Source organism: Prinia subflava, chromosome 26, assembly GCF_021018805.1.
Source record: "Prinia subflava isolate CZ2003 ecotype Zambia chromosome 26, Cam_Psub_1.2, whole genome shotgun sequence".
NCBI classification, from domain to species: Eukaryota; Metazoa; Chordata; class Aves; order Passeriformes; family Cisticolidae; genus Prinia; species Prinia subflava.
The window spans coordinates 1,510,782-1,527,549 of record NC_086272.1 but is presented as its reverse complement, the minus strand read 5'-3'; the positions used below and the strand labels follow the sequence as shown (position 1 = coordinate 1,527,549).

Genomic DNA, 16,768 nt, shown 5'->3' with positions numbered 1-16,768 from the left:
CAGGGATCAGGGGAAACTGTCTGGAGTGAGACTGGGGGCAGCAGAAGGGATTTTCCCCCTCAGACCGGGGCCAGCCACGGGGCTTGGGGACACCTGTGATCCCCTGAGCCCCACAAGGGCCATTCCAGACTAATCCTTTGCTCTGCTTCCACAGGGAGGTGTAGTAGGAGGCTGGGGTGCATGTTTTAAGGTAAGTCCTGGAACTGGGGCACCAGTGTGGGAACTGGAGCCATTTGGGTCCCCCTGTGCCTTTCTGGTACTGGGGACACCCCAGTGACCAGGGACATCTGCCCATGTCTCTGAAAAAAACGATTGGCTTCCCATAAGTTAAGAGGTCTGAGTTGGGTACCTGGAGTTCTGCTGGGCCCAGAGCTTCCCCTCTCCTGGTCATGACCCTCCAGTGCACCCCAGTACATCCCAGTGCACCCCAGCATGCCCCACTATGTCCCAACGTGCCCCAGTACCCTCCAGTGTGGCTCTAACCCTGCTTTCCCCCTCAGCGCCCTGTGGCTGAACAGGTGAAGCTTCTGCGGGAGTGATGCCCGGCTGCCCCTCTGGATGCCCTGGTGAGAAATCCTCAGGGCTCTCCAGCCCCACCAAAGATCCTCGGGGGCCAGGGCACATCCCTGAGCCCTCTGGGCTGTGCAGACCTTGGCGCTGGCAGAGGGACATGCAGGGGACTGTCCCTGATCCATGTGCTGGGCTGAGGTGGACAGAGCTGTCCCCAAGGCTTTCCTTGCACTGGGGGGCTCTGGGGACACCCAGTGTCCCTGTGGGAGCAGGGAGGGCTGTGGGAGCTTTTGGGATATTCCAGGCTGAGGGGCTCTGGGAGCCACATGGAGCTCAAGAGCCAAGTGCAGTGCCAGGTGTATGCAGGGCTCCAAATCCCTTCTCCTGCTGCAGGGCCCTGCAGAGAGGGCTGGGGACAAGGGCCCTCTCATGTCCCAGTGGACAGCAGGGTCCCAATTTGGGTTCTGCCTTTCAGGTCTGGAATTGGTGGTGACACTCGTGTCCTGTCCCCCTGCAGCAGCATGAAGAGATGATCATCCCTGGAGAAGGCCCTGACCCCCTGGGAGCCCTGGGAATGTCCCTGCAAGAATCAATAAATGGCTTCAGCAAAGCAGCTCCGGCTCTCCGTGTGGCCTTGTTCTCATGTCCCTGTGTGTGTTCCACATTCCCTGTCCCTGTGTGTTCCTTGTCCCTCTCTCAGCCCTGCCAGGCTGCGCTTCCTCCCTGCCCATGAGCAGAGCGACTCTGGGGGCTGCCAGGGCTCTCTGTCCCTTCCCCCCTGCCTGGTGCCCTGGGCAGGGCAGGTTGGGACAGCCTGGAATGTCCCCCCACAGCTGGCAGGGCCCAGGGGCACCCAGAGCAGCCTCTGGAGCGCGCAGGCTTTGGGGCACAGAGGGCAGCAGGTTATGCCCAGGGCTCGGGGAGCCCCATGCCCAGGGAGCAGAGCTTGGGCTGGCGGCAGCAGTGGAGCACGGCCAGGAGCCTGGAGCCCTGGCTCCTCTGCTGCCGCTGGGAGCCACAGCGCTTCCCTGCCCAGGGATCAGTCAGAAGGGCAGCACCAACCATGGATCCAGCAGTGTCCTGTTGGTCCTTCTTCCCCTGGAGCTTCTCAGTGGTGGGGGTCCTGAGGTCATTCTGAACTTTTCCCTGTTTGTCCCTATGAGCAAACCAAGGAATTAGTGCTCATGGGCTACCCAGCTCTCTCATGCCACTGCTTCAACAATTCCCTGCCCTTGGGTGCTGATCAGTCCCAGCTCAGGCTGTGTCTTCTCTTCAGCCGGAGCTTTCTGGGCTCGGTGGCCGTGAGTTGGTGGTCGCCATCTGCCCCTCTGCAGTGGCCTTTGACCCAGTCGGAGCTGATTCCAGCTCGGGGGCTGGGTTGGATTTCCCTATCCAGCACCAGGGATCCATTCTGCTCCCCCAGCTTTGTTTACCTCCCCCAGGGTCTGGGATAAGCCCTGGACAATTGTCCCACCTTGATCTTATCTTCGGGTGCTCCATTCTGCGCTTGTCTCACGGCAAAGTCCTCCTGTGGTGACAGTGTTTGGGACGGGCAACTGCTGCTCCTCAATCCCAACCCCAGTGGAGCCCCCCCAGCCCCCAGGAGTTGTCCCTGGGTGTCCCCAAGGTGTCCCCTAAGTGTTCCAGCCCGGTGATGCCCTGGTGACCCTCCAGCCCGTCTCCATGCAGGTCCCAGAGCACAACGAGCTCTTTGAGGCTCTGCACTGTGACATCTTTGGGGCTCCAGTGCCGACGGTGCTGTCAGTGCTGGTGCCCATGGAGATGTGAAATGCCCTGAACAAGTAGTGGGGGTGGCCTTCATCGTCACCATCATCTTCATCACCACAACCACCCACACCATCAACCTCACCCCATCATCTTCATCACCAACACCTCCATCATCATCACCCAATACCATCAACCCCCATCCTCGCCACCACAGCACCAACAGCACCATCATCACTCTCATCTTCATCACCTTCATCTTCATCACCCACACCATTGACATCATCACCATTACACTACTGACACTATCGTCACCATCATCATCATCATCACCACGTACCTCATCTTCCTCACTCCTGCCATCATCCACACTGTGCTAACTCCATCACCAATATCCTCATCATCCAACACCGCTGACACCGTCACCATGGCACCAGTAACACCACCATCACCTTTATCATCTTCATCACCCACACCATCATCTTCATCAGTGACACCTCTGTCTTCATCACCCACACCTTCACTTTCATCCTCAATACCATCATCACCATCATCTTTGTCATCACCATCTTCATCACCCACACCATCATCTTCACCACCAACCCCAATCAACACCAACAAACACCATCACCATTACACACCACCATGGACACCGTTACCACCACACCACCCACACCTTCATCCTCATCACCCACAGCTTCATCTTCATCACTACCAGCATCATCACCAGTCATCTCCAACACAACCAACACCGTCACTGTGACACTGATAGCATCAGCATCATCATCATCTATGGGTTTGATATCTCCTTTTCTTCAATTGTTAGAGCCGGGATTAATTGCTTGAGGGACGCAGTTCATGTTTGGACTCAGATGTTTATTAATTCTTATCTTTAGTACAGTCTCACAAGTTGTGAGTTCTAGCTAACAAGTGAAAAGTGGCTCTGTCTCTAACTCTTTCCAAGGTCTTTTAAGCACAAATTCTCCAATTATGAAATGACACCTACACTATTTTTACTTTTCACCCAATAACCAAACACCCGTAGTCCACAATGTGGATTTTCTTACCCAATTACAGTATACCACCAAACCCATGAAGAAGAAGCTGAAAGAACTTAGCCTATGCCCTAAATCCTCCATCTTGCTCTCTATATATTACTATATTCTTAAACCTTAAAATCCAAGTTTTCCACCCTGTGACATCACACACTTCTATTCAAACTGCACGCCCATAATCTCAGTGCTATCACTCGATTTTGGAAGCCTTTTCCATGGCCTCAGGTCAAATGTAGTGCTTGCCTGAGGGTCAGGGCCTGTTAGCACAGAAAGCCTAAAATTCTCAGTTTCCAGGCTTCCAACAGTCATCACCACCATCACTGAACACATCATCATCACTCTCATCCACACCTTGGTCTTCATCAGCAACACCACAGTGAACTCCATCACCTCCATTACCATCACCCAACACCACTGACACCATCATCATCTTCAGCAACAGCATCACCAATTCATCACTGAACACCATCATCATCATCACCACCATCACCATGGTCACCATCTTCATCACCCAACTCCATCATAATCATCACACGACCATCACCACCATGCCCTTCATGATGTCCCCGTGTCCCTTCTATGCATCCCCCCATGTCCTCCTCCATGGCAACCCATCCCCTCCCCCACCTTCCATCCCCTGTCCATGTCCCGCCATGTGCCCCACCCCCATGGTGACCCCCAGATGTTCCTGATGGACCCCTCAGGCTCTTGAAGAACAATCCCTGGCCCAAATGTCTCCCACCACCATGTCCCCCTGTGTCCTCGTGGTGTCCCTCATCCCCCTGTCCCTGCCAGGGTGACCCCTTCATGCCCCCAGTGTCCCTCCCAGCCTGTTGGAGAACCAGATGCTGCCCTGGGTAAACATCTGCCTGATGGGCTCCATCCATCCTCTGTTCCCACCATGTCCCCCCCATGTCCCTCCCCATGATGACCTCCCAATCTCTCCCCCCATGGTGATCCCCCAATGTCCCCATGTCCCCCACAGCCTGTCAGAGAACCAGCTGCTGGCCTGGATGCCACCCTGGGTGAACATCTGCCTGATGGGAAGGAGCCAAACCCCTGGACTGTGGGGTGCTAGGTGAGGATCCCCAAGATGGGGTTGGCAGGAACCCCAGTTTGGCAGGAGATGGGTGCAGGGACCCTTGAACTGGTGGGTTCAGGGTCGTGGGTGTGACAACCCCAATTCTGGGGGTGTTGCATGGGGGGAACATGAGGTTTGGAGGAAATGGGGGGGGGTATTGGTGCAAGGGGGCTCCATTGTGAGGAGAGGGATGGTTTGGGGTACCCTGAATTTCAAGGGTGGTGAAGAACCAATATTTGAGGGGAGTACAAATTTTGGGACAGACTCCTGGATTGGGGCATTCTAGGTGTGGAGTGATGTGGGAGGACCCCTGGACTGGAGAGACAGTGAGGTCCCAGTTTGGGGGATAACTCCTGAATTGTTGGGGATCATAGGAGGGGGAACCCCAACATTGGGGTCAGTGGACACCCTTGAATTGGGGGAATCTGGGGAAAGGACCCCAATTTGTGGGGATCAGTGCTGGGGGTGATGTGAAACCCTAATTTTTAATCAATGACTGGGGGAACCTCCCCATTTTCCCCACCCCATCTTGGGTCTGAGGGATTGGACATCGCTCTGGGGTTCCCGCTGACCCCCCTCTCTTCCCCAGATGATTTTGGGGCTGCGCCGGGCCGGGGGCTTCACCCGCTGGTTGGGGTTGGAGTGCTCGAGTGCAGATGAGGCTCTGGCAGCTGCAGGGGCAGGGGCTGACATCGTCCTGCTGGACAACCTGGCCCCCCAGGTGAGCCCCAAAATCCGAGGGGGGCCAACAATGGTGGGGCCCCAACTGTGGGCTGGACCCCAAAAACGAAGGCTGAATTGTGAAAACGGGAGATAGACCTGGAGAATGGAGGGAAAAGCTCCAGAATGTGGGGGGTCACCACATAGATCCAGGATCTGCCCAGCCCCCCAGGTGTGACCCCAAAATCAAGGGCGTGGCAAAAATGGGGCTCTCAGGTGTGAGACTGCACCACTAAACTGGAGGGAATCTGCTGTAAATGTGGAGCAGCCTCAAAGGTAAGGCACAGAACCCAGTCTTTGGGGGGTCAAAGTGTTGGAAAACCCCAATTTTGGGGGTATTTTTGGTGGGGGGACAGCAATTTTGGGCAACGGTGTGTGGGAAATGCCTGGATTGGAGCGATTGGGTGGGGGAACTGAAGCTTTGAGGAGTTGGGGTTGAAAGGATTCTGATTTGGGGCATTTATGGAGGATTTGCACCCTGGATTAGAGGGTGCAAGGTGGAAAGAACCCAATTTTGATGGTCAGTGGGTTGGAGAACTGAAATTTGGAGCTGTTCCTGGTGCTCAGGCCTTTTTGTAGGTCCTTTGGTGGTGAGGAGTCCCCATTGGGCAGATTTTGGGAGGTTTCTGGTTTAGGGGACTCCCAGTTTTGTAGAGACAACTGTTACCAGGTGGTGCCAATGCCTAAGAGGACAAAACACCCCAAAGACCCCAAAACTGCACCTGGGCTCCTTCCAACCCCCTCCCCACCTAAGGGAGAGCCCAAAACCCACCCTGGGGGCCCTCTGTGCCCCTTTTCTCTCTGTACCCCCAAATAAACCCCTCCTTTACACATTCCCCCAGTTTGATTGGGGTGTCACCCCCAAAATCCACCAGCCAGTGCAAAACCAGCCACTTCAGAACCAACTAAACAGGGGGTCATGGCCACTGACCCACTGACCCCTGACTCCAAACCAGCGTCAGTCCTGCTGCTCAGCACTGGGATTGGCCTTTTGCAGACACCCCCAGCTCCTCCCTGAGAAACTCCAATGAAAAATAGGAAATGCCTCGGGTTGGGGTGGAAAGTGGCAGGCGGGGAATGAACCCTCAGGTGCAACAAGAGTCCAAGGGTGCCAACCCTGGTCTGAGGATCCCAAAGTCCAGTCTGAGAGGCCCAAACCTCAGCTAGGGGGGCCAAGATCTGAGCTGGAGCATCTCAAACCCTGGGATGGCATCAGAGTGTCCAGGACAGGCCAGGGCATATTTTGGGTTTGCCAGCCCATCCCTGGGAAAGGCAGAGCTGAAACTGCAGGGCCAAGGACTGAAAGCAAAGAGGAGCCAATGTCCCCAATGGCAAGGGCCAGGGAGGAGGCGTGGCAGGAGCTGGGGCTGCAGGAGAAGGAGCCACGCGGCTCCTGGGGCAGCAGGAGGAGGAGATGCCAAGGGTGCCCAAGGGCACTGGAGCAGCTGCACTGCAATTCCCAGCTGCAGCAGGCAGGCAGCACAGCTGGGGCTCCTCATCCCTTCCAAATCCCAATCCTGGCCCAAGAGGGGGACAAGGGGAGCCCAAAGGGCAGCGCTGGCCCTGACCCCCCTTCCCAGTGGCTCTTGCACAGCGCTGATCCCATGGCATGGCCATTGGCAGATCCCATGGAGCAGGATCCAGGAAAGAGCAGCTCCACCTGCTTCCCTCAGCCCCTGCACCTGATGCTCTGGTGCCAGGGCCCAGCTTCCCCATGGAATGGCCAAGCTGTTTCCCCCCTGGCAGGCTCCTGCTGCTCTCCTGCACCATCAGTCCTTTGCCAAGAGCCCTCCCAGCTTTCTGGCACAGCCACACAAGCTCCTGCTCCCCATTTCTCACTGGGGGCTCCTTCCCCAAGCCCCCTCTGCTTTCCTGCTGTCCCCAGCACAAGCCAGGATATCCCAGAGCCCCTGAGGGTGGAGGTGGATAACAAAGCACCCCAAGGTGCAGGTGAAACACACAGGAAGAACAAATCCCCAAAATTAAGTGGGGCTGACTGCAAGGGAAAGCTTCCCAGGGGTGCAGGGTGGATCCAAGAGCTGCCAGGATCAGAGGGATTTGAGCCATGGCACAGCTTGTCCCTGGAGCAAGAGCAATGCCCAGTTCTGCCCTGGGGACTCATCTGGCAGCTCCCCAGCAGTGGGTGACACCCTGAGCTGTGCATTCCCAGCTCCCCAGCAGTGGGTGACACCTTGTGCTGTGCATTCCCAGCTCCCCAACAGCGGGTGACAGCTGTGCTGTGCATTCCCAGCTCCCCAGCAGTGGGTGACACCCCGTGCTGTGCATTCCCAGCTCCCCAGCAGTGGGTGACACCCTGTGCTGTGCATTCCCAGCTCCCCAGCAGTGGGTGACACCCTGTGCTGTGCATTCCCAGCTCCCCAGGAAGCTGCAGACAAGGTTTACGGGGAAGCCACTCCTGTTGGGTCATGGGGTGCAGGAGGGATGCCCCGGCTTTCCAAATGCCTGAGAGGAGCCTGGCAGCAGCTGGATCCAAGGGCAGCCCCAGGCAGGATCAGGCGCTGTGTCTGGATCCCAGCTCTGGGCTGCTGGAATGTCCTGGGTTGAGGCGCAGACCTGCGAGAAGCACAAAACATTGCAGGCTCAGGGCCAGGCTGAGCAGAGGTGCAGTTCCCTCCTGCACACTCACTGCCACCTGCAGCTGCAGCAGCCCCGCTGCACACGGGGAACCTGCCCAGCTCTGCAGCACACGGGGCTCAGGGACAGCCCCGAGCCAACATTCCCACATGCACCTGGCCACCAACTCCCACAGCAGGCAACTGGGGCCACCTGAGAGCCCCTCGTGGCCACAAACCCCACGCCTCGGCCACAGCTGCACCTGCCCCGCCTGGCAATGGGGCACAGCCCAACCGGGGCCCCTCTCCTCCAGCCGCCTCAAACTCGGGCACGGGGACTCGATCCCAGCCTTGGGAAAAGCTCCACTGCCGCAGGGATCGGCGGCTTGCCGGGCCTCAGAGTAATTCTAGAGCTAAAGCGGTGAGAGACATCAGCTGGGCTCAGATAATACATGCCAGCGCTCATCCCGGGCCCGGCAAGCGCCTCCTCCTCCTCCTCGTGCCCGGCCCCGTCCGGCGCGGCGCTCCCAGCCCCGAGCCGCTGTTCCCAGCGCGGTTCGCTCCCTCCGGCTGCAGCTGGGCCCCGGGGCGCAGCCCTTGGCACGGCGCTGGAGCCAGCGGGACAAAACCCCCCCGGGGCCGCCCCGGCACGGCCCTTCCCGCGGCCCCGGCTCGGCGGCACCGCCATCGGCCTGAGCGGCCTCCCTGGGCCGCCCGGCCCGGCCCGGCCGCTCCGCCCTGGGCCGCGCCGTTCCGGCCTGGCCGCGCTCGGGGCAGCGCCTGCGGCACCGCGCCCTTGGAGCGGCCCCTGCCACAGCCCCGGCACCGCCACCCTCGGGGGCTCTGCCCGGGGGCTCCGTGCCCGGGGGGCTCCGTGCCCGCGGCTCCCGCCGCTCCCCGCCCGGGGCCCCTGCCGGCAACGAGACGCCCCGCGACCCTCCCGGGATCCCGTCCCGTCCCCGGGATCCTCTCCCGTGCCCGAGATCCCGTCCCGTCCCCGGGATCCCCTCCCGTCCCCAGGATTCCCTCCTCTCCCCGGGATCCCCACCTGGCCCCGGGCCCGTCCCGCACCACGCGGCCGCTCCCGCCGCCGGTTCCGCTCCCAGGGCCATCCTCCCGCAGGAGGAGCTGCCGCCGGGATCCGCCCGCCTCCGCCTCCGCCTCCCTCCTCCCCAGCCCGTCCCATCGCTCCTCCCTCGCCCTCCATCCCTGCAGGGTGTCCCCTTCCACAGCCCCGCCATCGGCACCTGCGGGGGCCGTGCCCGCTGGGGCCGTACCCGAGCGCTCCGGGAAATGTTTCCTTCTCAGCTTTTTCTCCTCCCTGCAGCTCTCCAGGCACGGGGGATCCCCTTGGGGCAGCACCAAGGCTTTTCCATCTGCCTCCCTCACCTCGCCCTGGTCTCCCTGCTGTCCCCAAACCATCGGGAAAAGCTTTCCAACCCTCTCATTCCGATATTAAAGGCAGGCCTTGCTTTGTTTTGGCGCTGGGATCACACAGCCCCAGCTATTTCACACACCAGCTCCTCTCTGTGTCACTAATACAAATCCATCCCTTTTCCCAAACTCACACGGATTTGCTGAACCTTCCCACAACTTCATGTACGTATTTAATGACTTCTGAGAACTCATTTACATCAGAGGAAGGGATCTCCCAAGGGTCTCTGGGGGTTGTTTGGGGAACATCCCATTCGTCAAATGATCCTGTTATGGTCATGAGCCTCCTAAACCCAGTTTGTCCCCTTTGAAGGCGTCCCAGCTCCGGGATGTGGCCAAGACACACCTTTGCCCCAGCACTGCTCAGAGCCCAGGCTGTATTTTCATGGCTCAGACACCACTTGCACAAGGAGATGGCTGAATGCAGGAGTGAGCACTGGCTGGGAATGTTCAGGGAATTCACAGCTCTAAACACTGTTTGTCAGATGTTCCAGATGTTCCCAGCGTTTGTTGGAGATTGCCCCAGCTCTGTGCTGGTTTTCTCCCTGGAGCCCCAGCGCCGGTGGCCAACATGCCTGGATGTGGGTCAGCTCCGTGCCTGGCGGTGCCTCCAGCACTGAGCGCCCTCAGGGGCAGCCTGAGGAGCTGGGAATGCCAGGCCAGGTGGGAGAAGCTGATGCTGCCCGGTGTGTGCACAGGAATGAGGCCGTGTCTCCTTGCAGGGCATTTGCAGGGCAAGGCCCAGCTCAGCCCACACTGCCATGCCCAAACCCAGCCCATTTCCTGCACGCTTTTCCACAGGATCAGTTCATTCCCGTTCCCATTGCCCCATCCCTCTCCTTTCCTCCCAGCACATACGTAGCCTCCCTCACACACCGTCATTACCATGGACCCGTAGCAAGGAATTCTGGCTCAAGGCATGAGAAATAAGGATTCACTTTAGTCTTTCTTGAGATCTGGCTGTTGAAAGGCTCCAAACCTACAGTGTTTCCTGTGGATCTTGGGAACTGGGGCCCTGGAGCCTAAGTGCCACAGCCAGCTGGGCCCTTCCACAGGAGGAAAAGTCAGGGTTTTTTTTAAGTTCCCTGAGGTTGATCCAGTTGCCATCACCCAAGCCCCAGGAATAATCAAAGCGAGTGGATCAGTGCCATTAAAAACATGGAAACAGCCCAAATCCGACCATCAGGTTTGCTCATCCAGGTTTGCTGGGGAAGGGTTTTGTCTCCTTTGCTGCTGAAAGCCAAAGGGAGATTTGGAAGGAGCGCTAAGATCCCTGTGGGGTTTAGGGATGTTTGGGATGATCAGTCAGTGGGATGAGCTCAGGGCATGGATGGGGTCCCAGAGCCTGTGCTGGGTCAGGCACAAGAACAGGAGTTGGATGGAAAAGGGGTTTTCCCATGTTCTTCTGATGGAGAAATGCAGCACAATCCCTTTCCCTGGAATAGCAGGCCTGGAGCTGGTGCATCCCTCAGGCCTTGTACCTGCCCAGGTGCTCACGGGCAATGATCACTCACTGGATCTGTGCTGTGCCCTCCTAGATCTGCAGGGAAAACCAGAGACAGGTGAGCCAGCAGCTGGGAAAGGTGTTTGACCAGGGTCTGCACACCTGTGACCCCTCCCTGCACCAAGCCAGGGGGCAGGAGGAGGCAAAGCTTGGAAAAATTAGTGTGACAATGACCCATAAGAGGCAATAAGCACATCCAGGTGTGTGTTCAGTGCAGGAGGGATCCAGGGATCCCCCAGGCAGAGCCCAGGGTGACTCCAGGACAGCAGAATTTGGGGATTTTAGTATTTCAGCTCCCAGTCCTGCCTGAAGTTGCTTTGGCAAATCACTCCCATACCTGCAAATCCACTTTCTCTGAAGTCACAAAATCAGGATAATATTCCCTGTGGTCAATATGGTGCGTGAATTCATGTTCTTATGGATTATAGTATGTTAAATCATAAATACAAACTGTAAATATGTCATGTGAAATGTAACCTTAGTTCCAGCCAGCCACGGAATTGACAAATTCCGAGGCAGGCAACACCCAGAAACCACCTTTTAGGAGGAGACAATGAAATGTTGGGAACCTGGGGCACCGTCATTGGCATCAGAAACGAGGAACATTAAAATAAGCAATCAGTTCTTCCTCTAGAGGCAGCAGAGTCAGAAGAGCTCCACCATCTCGGTGATCACTGGAGGAGAACATCTGTCCATTCAAAATTTCGGCTCCCATTCACCCACGGGAGGACCCAAATTGACACTTCTCCCTCCCATAGGAGACCCCATTAGCAGACCAGTGACACCGATAAATTCGAATAACTATTCCAGGGAAACAAAGAACTGTGGGGAAATCTTATGCCAGGGGCAAAATAAAGTGTATAAAACCTGGACCCCAGACGGGGCCAATTGGTGAACACTGGGGGACTGCAGTGCGACAGAGGCTGCTTTCCGTTCACCCTTTGACGATCCCGGGTTATCGTCACCGTAACTCCGCTTGTTGGTTTTACCGAAATTCTGTAATTTGACTTTTTTAATAAATCAAATTATATTCCAATTGGCACAGTTAATTGGCATTTATATGATACGATAGGATATGATGATATGATATATGTTATACTACATTACATTGTGTTATGTTATATATTATATTACATTATGTTATATATCATATCATATATCATTATCATATCTTATATCAACAAGGCAATAAAAAGAGGTATAATTTGCACCATGATAATAATAACATGTTAATACATAAATGCAGAACCCAATGTTATTTTTATAAAATAATGTCATTTTTAACATGTGGAAGTGGGGAGCACTGGGTGCTGCGGCTCTGCCCGGCAGCTGCGGAGCCTGAGCCAGAGCAATTTCCTGTTTCTTTTCCTCTCTGACACTTCTTTTCTTAATTCTCTACCTCACATTCCTTGTACAGTGTTAAAAATGAAGCACACTCCTCTGAAAAATTTTTAAGAGATTTAATGAAGGATAATAAGGGATAAAACAGAAGGCAAAATATACAGGGGCCTGGCAAAGCCAGTACACACCCACTGCTTCAGTCTGCAGTCTTTTATACTGTTGCAGATGTATTATTTCCTCAAGTGATTAAGCAGATTTAATTTAAGCTTGTTGACCACAATCTTAATTCAGATTTTCTGCAACCTTGCACACTTCAAGAGTTGAACACGTCTCAGGTCTAGGGTGGTCTTCAGATGCCACTTTAAAGGGGTTTTGCTATTTCTCCTTTTATGCTCTTCTGCTCTCTGCTTATGCTATATTGGACATATATATTGCAGTAATAATCATATCTTAAAATTCATCTTTTGCAAGCCCAATTACATCTTGTGAAAGCCTCTCTTCCACTTTTACACTGCTCAAAGCGTTTACAAATATTATCCTACTTCAAAGCAGTTTGGAACTTTCCATTATTATTTACAAGAAAATACCATTTTATAATTAAAGTAAATAAATTATAGCAAAAAAACAGCTACTACATGACTGCTTACAACATTCCATTAAACACATCTGAATAAAATCCATAGGTTCTGGTGCTGTGGTCTCATTTGCACCTCACTGGGGTAGAGGCGTCTCTCCCTCCTGGCACTGCAGCCCACGGCCAGGGGCCCTTCCCACTGCAATGGTTCTGGGATTCTGTCAGGGACTCACTTTCCTTTTCTTCTTCCCTCTGCTTGGAGCTGGCAATGGGCTGGAAAATGTCCAGCAAACCAACCTTTGCTGTCTGCTTTGTCAGCCTACACAGCTTCAGGACCTTGTCACCTGGCCCTTGGGCACAGCTCCCCTGGGCAGCAGGGCAGAACCGGCACCCTGGGAGCCTTGGGAATTCCCCTCTGGGATCCACGGCACACGCTGGGATGATCTGGAATTTCAGTTTCATGACACAGCACCCCACGTCCCTCCCAAGAGCCCTGAGTTCACTCAAACCCATCATCCCCCACATTCCCTGGAAGTTCAGCCCATGTCCCCACCCATGTCCATGTGCCCTGATGTCCCCACCCATGCCCGTATCCCCACCATGCCCCCAGTCTTGGCCCTCCATGTCCCCACCCGTGTCCATGTCACCCCCATGTCTTCACCAATGTCCATGTCACCATCCATGGCCACGTCCCCTTGAGCTCCTTTTGCATCCAGGTGCCCACAGGGGGCCAGGAAGGTGTGGAGACCACCAGCCAGCTCTCTTCCCACCATGGATCACCAGGACCGTGGATCCCCAAGGCTCTGCCCAATGGGGCTCACTGGGGATCATCCAATGGGCTCCTCCAACGGGGGATGGAATTGGAGCAGTGCACAAAGCTCTTCCCGCACGTGGGGCACTTGTAGGGCTTCCCTTCCTGCTGCCTCCATTGCTCTTGGGTCACGGCACACCTCTGGGACAAGCTCTTCCCACACTCAGGACACTGTTAGGGCCTCTCTCCGCTGTGCATCTGCCGGTGGACAAGCAGCTTGGAGTGCTGGATGAAGCTCTTCCCACATTCTGAGCACGTCTAGGGGCATTCCCCAGTGTGCACTGTCTGCTGCATGATCAGGCCAGAGCTGTCACAGAAGCTGTTCCCGCTCTCCCCACACACACAGGGTCAGATTCCAGTGCAGAGCATCTGGTGGTGTTTGAGGTGGGAGCTCTTCATGAAGCCTTTCCCACATTCTCCACATTTCTAGGGCCGTTCAACAGTGTGGATCCTCCTGTGCTTGGATAAAGTGGAGTTCTCAGTGAAGCTCTTCCCACATTCCCCACACTCATATGGCCGTTCCCCAGTGTGGACTCTCAGGTGGACAATCAGGTTGGAGCTCGTAGTGAAGCACTTCCCACACTCCCCACACTCATAGGGCCGTTCCCCAGTGTGGATCCTCTGGTGGACAATCAATTTAGAGCTCCGAGTGAAGCTCTTCCCACACTCCCCACACTCATAGGGCCGTTCCCCAGTGTGGACTCTCAGGTGGATCATCAGGTTAGAGGTATCTCTGAAGCGCTTCCCACATTTCCCACACTCGTAGCGCTGCTCCCCAGTGTGGATCTTCTGGTGCCGGACCAGGCTGGACTTTGCACAGAAACTCTTCCCACATTCCAAGCACTGGTGCAGCTTCTTGCCATTGTGAAGCTGTTCATGCACCACCAGCTCAGAGCTCTGGCCACATCTCTGGCTGCCTTCCTGGCACAGGGTGGGTCCTTCCTCCTCGGAGCACCCTGGCATGGGTTTGGAGCCCCTCCTCGGGTGGGATCTCCACGCCTTTTCCTCCCTGTTGCATTGCTGTGCCATGGGGCCGCTCAAAACAGCCTCTTCCACGAGGTTCTGCTTAGGGGATTTGTCCTCCCTGGGCTCCTTGTCTGGGGGAGGAAGGACAAGGACAGGATGGGATTTGCCTCCGTGCCAGAGGGAAGGGCAAGGAGATCCCCCCAGTGCACCCCCGGCAGGACGGCGTCGGCAGCGGGGTTGTCCTGCAGCCGGGGCCAGGCTGGGCTGGGAGATGGAGCAGGAGAGAGGGGCAAAGGGGCACTGACTTCCTCCTCACCTGCCTGGGGATCCGCAGGAATCCTCCTCCTCCTCACAGCCTTCTCTTCCTCCATCCAGCCAAAGTCTGGCACTGGGAATTCCTGGTGTGGGAAAGACATTCTGTGAGTGCATTGGCTTTGAAGTTCCTGCTGTTCAAGTCCATCTCCAGAAGTCACCACATGTCTGGTGTCCATAAAATCCTCTAAAAATCAAGAAGGAGTCCAAAAACACTGTCCCAGGGCTTCCCTGTTTCCAGTGTCCTTCCTTTGGGGTTATGGGGGTCCCTCTTCTCAGAGCTGCTGGGGGGCCCGTGGGTCCTGGGGATCCCCCCTCTCCCGCCTCCTGCTTCGGCTCACTCAGGGGGTTTTGGGGCTGCCATGGCTCATCCTGCCCTGATTCTGACTCGGCTCCCAGCTGTCCCAGGGTCCCCGTCCTCAGCATTCCCCCACTCCAGCCACTCAGCGCTTCTTCCCCCACTCCCCGACAACACTTTCACGCTCGGGGGGCCCGGACCCCCCTCATCTCCAGCCTCCACCACCCCTCCAGGCTGCCGGAGCTGCCCCAGCTCTGCCATCGCCCCGCTCCCCACTCCGGGCCTCCCGCCCTTCATCCCCGCCTCTCCCGGGATCCCCAAAACCAACGTCCCGCCCCGCCGGCACCGCGCGATCGCTGCGTGGGACCCCAAAATCCCCCCAGGGGCAACTACGGCTCGGCTTTGCACTCCTGCAAGATCTGAAAATATCCCATCTCCTCCCCGAAAAACCTCCCAGGGACATGCAAAGATAATTCCCGCGCGATTCTGGAATCTCTTAGCTCCCAACTCCATTCCAAAAAAACCCCCCCCAAAACCCTCGGGGACCCCCGGACAGATTTGGGGTGAGCTCCCTCTCCCTGGTCACCGGCAATGCTACGGGGGCCGGAGGTGCTTTGGGCTCTGCGTGCCCCTGGTCGAACTCCGTCGTTCTTTTCTTGTTCCGGCTCCTCCTCCTCCTTTCTCCCTCCTCCTCCTCCTCCTCCTCCTCCACCACCAGCACGACCCCCCTTTCCCCCATTTCCCCGGACCGCGGCCGCTGCAGCACCGGCGTTTGGGTGGGGAGAGCCCGCCAGGGATGGGTAGGGGGCTTGGGGACAGTGTGCACCCTTATTATCATTTATTAAAATGCTTAACAGTTTAAGAGGAGTGTGCTTCGTTTCTCTCATTGAACAAGAAGTGTGTGGTAGAGAAATAGGAAAGCGGTGTCAGAGAGAAAAAGCAATGGGAAACACCTCTGGCTTGCAGCTGCCCCCGCAGCGCCCAGCGCTCCCCACTCCCACCCCCTTGTGCCACCCCTGGTAGCCAGGCACCCCCGGGAGCGGAGTTTGGGCTCGGGGGGCAGGGGGACGGCACGGCCGGGTCTGCCCTGGGGGGAGCCCCGAGCCCCCCGCCCATCCCCGGGGGCTCCCGGGGGCTCCCCCCTACCCAACAGCGGCGCTGCGGCGGCCGCGGGGCAGAGCGGGCGGGAAAGGGGGGCCCGGGCTGGGGGCGGAGGAGGGGCGGGAGGAAGAGGAGGGAGAGACGAAGGGGAGGAGCAGCAACACGAGGAGCACCGAGAGGAGGGGCAGCGGGAGAGGGTCGGTGTTCCACGGCGAGCCCGCTGAGGCCGTAGCTCCTCTGGGCGCGACCGCATCGCATTGCCCGGCAGCCCGCAGGTGACGGGGAGGGGAAGCTCGCCCCAAATCTATCCCGGGATCCCCGGTACGGTTGGGGGGTTTTGGCTTTTTATTTTTGGGGGGATGTGGGGTGTGGGAGGGGAAGGAATGTGGGGTTTGGAACTCGCAGATTGCAGCGTGGAGTGTTTGTGGAGGGGTGGTGGAGGCTGGAGATGAGGGGGGTCCGGGCCCCCCGAGCGTGAAAGTGTTGTCGGGGAGTGGGGGAAGAAGCGCTGAGTGGCTGGAGTGGGGGAATGCTGAGGAAGAGGACCCTGGGACAGCTGGGAGCCGAGTCAGAATCAGGGCAGGATGAGCCCTGGCAGCCCCAAAACCCCCTGAGTGAGCGGAAGCAGGAAGAGGGAGAGGGGGGATGCCCAGGACCCACGGGCCCCCCAGCAGCTCTGAGAAGAGGGACCCCATAACCCCAAAGGAAGGACACTGGGAACAGGGAAGCCCTGGGAGAGTGTTTTTGGACTCCTTGATTTGGA

The 16,768-nt window shown here is 56.9% G+C and overlaps 1 protein-coding gene, 1 non-coding gene and 1 pseudogene across 2 annotated transcripts in view; 1 reads left to right on the top strand and 2 right to left on the bottom strand.

Moving 5' to 3' along the window:
- Window positions 1-16,768, top strand: part of LOC134562090 (zinc finger protein 239-like) — a 42,351-nt gene that overhangs the window by 23,941 nt on the left and 1,642 nt on the right. The gene's annotated exons all lie outside the window — the stretch shown is intronic.
- Window positions 8,055-8,138, bottom strand: LOC134562239 (small nucleolar RNA SNORD45). The gene has a single exon (XR_010083110.1). It is a non-coding gene; the product is annotated as a small nucleolar RNA SNORD45 (small nucleolar RNA).
- LOC134562109 (zinc finger protein 586-like) lies at window positions 13,110-14,294 on the bottom strand (annotated as a pseudogene).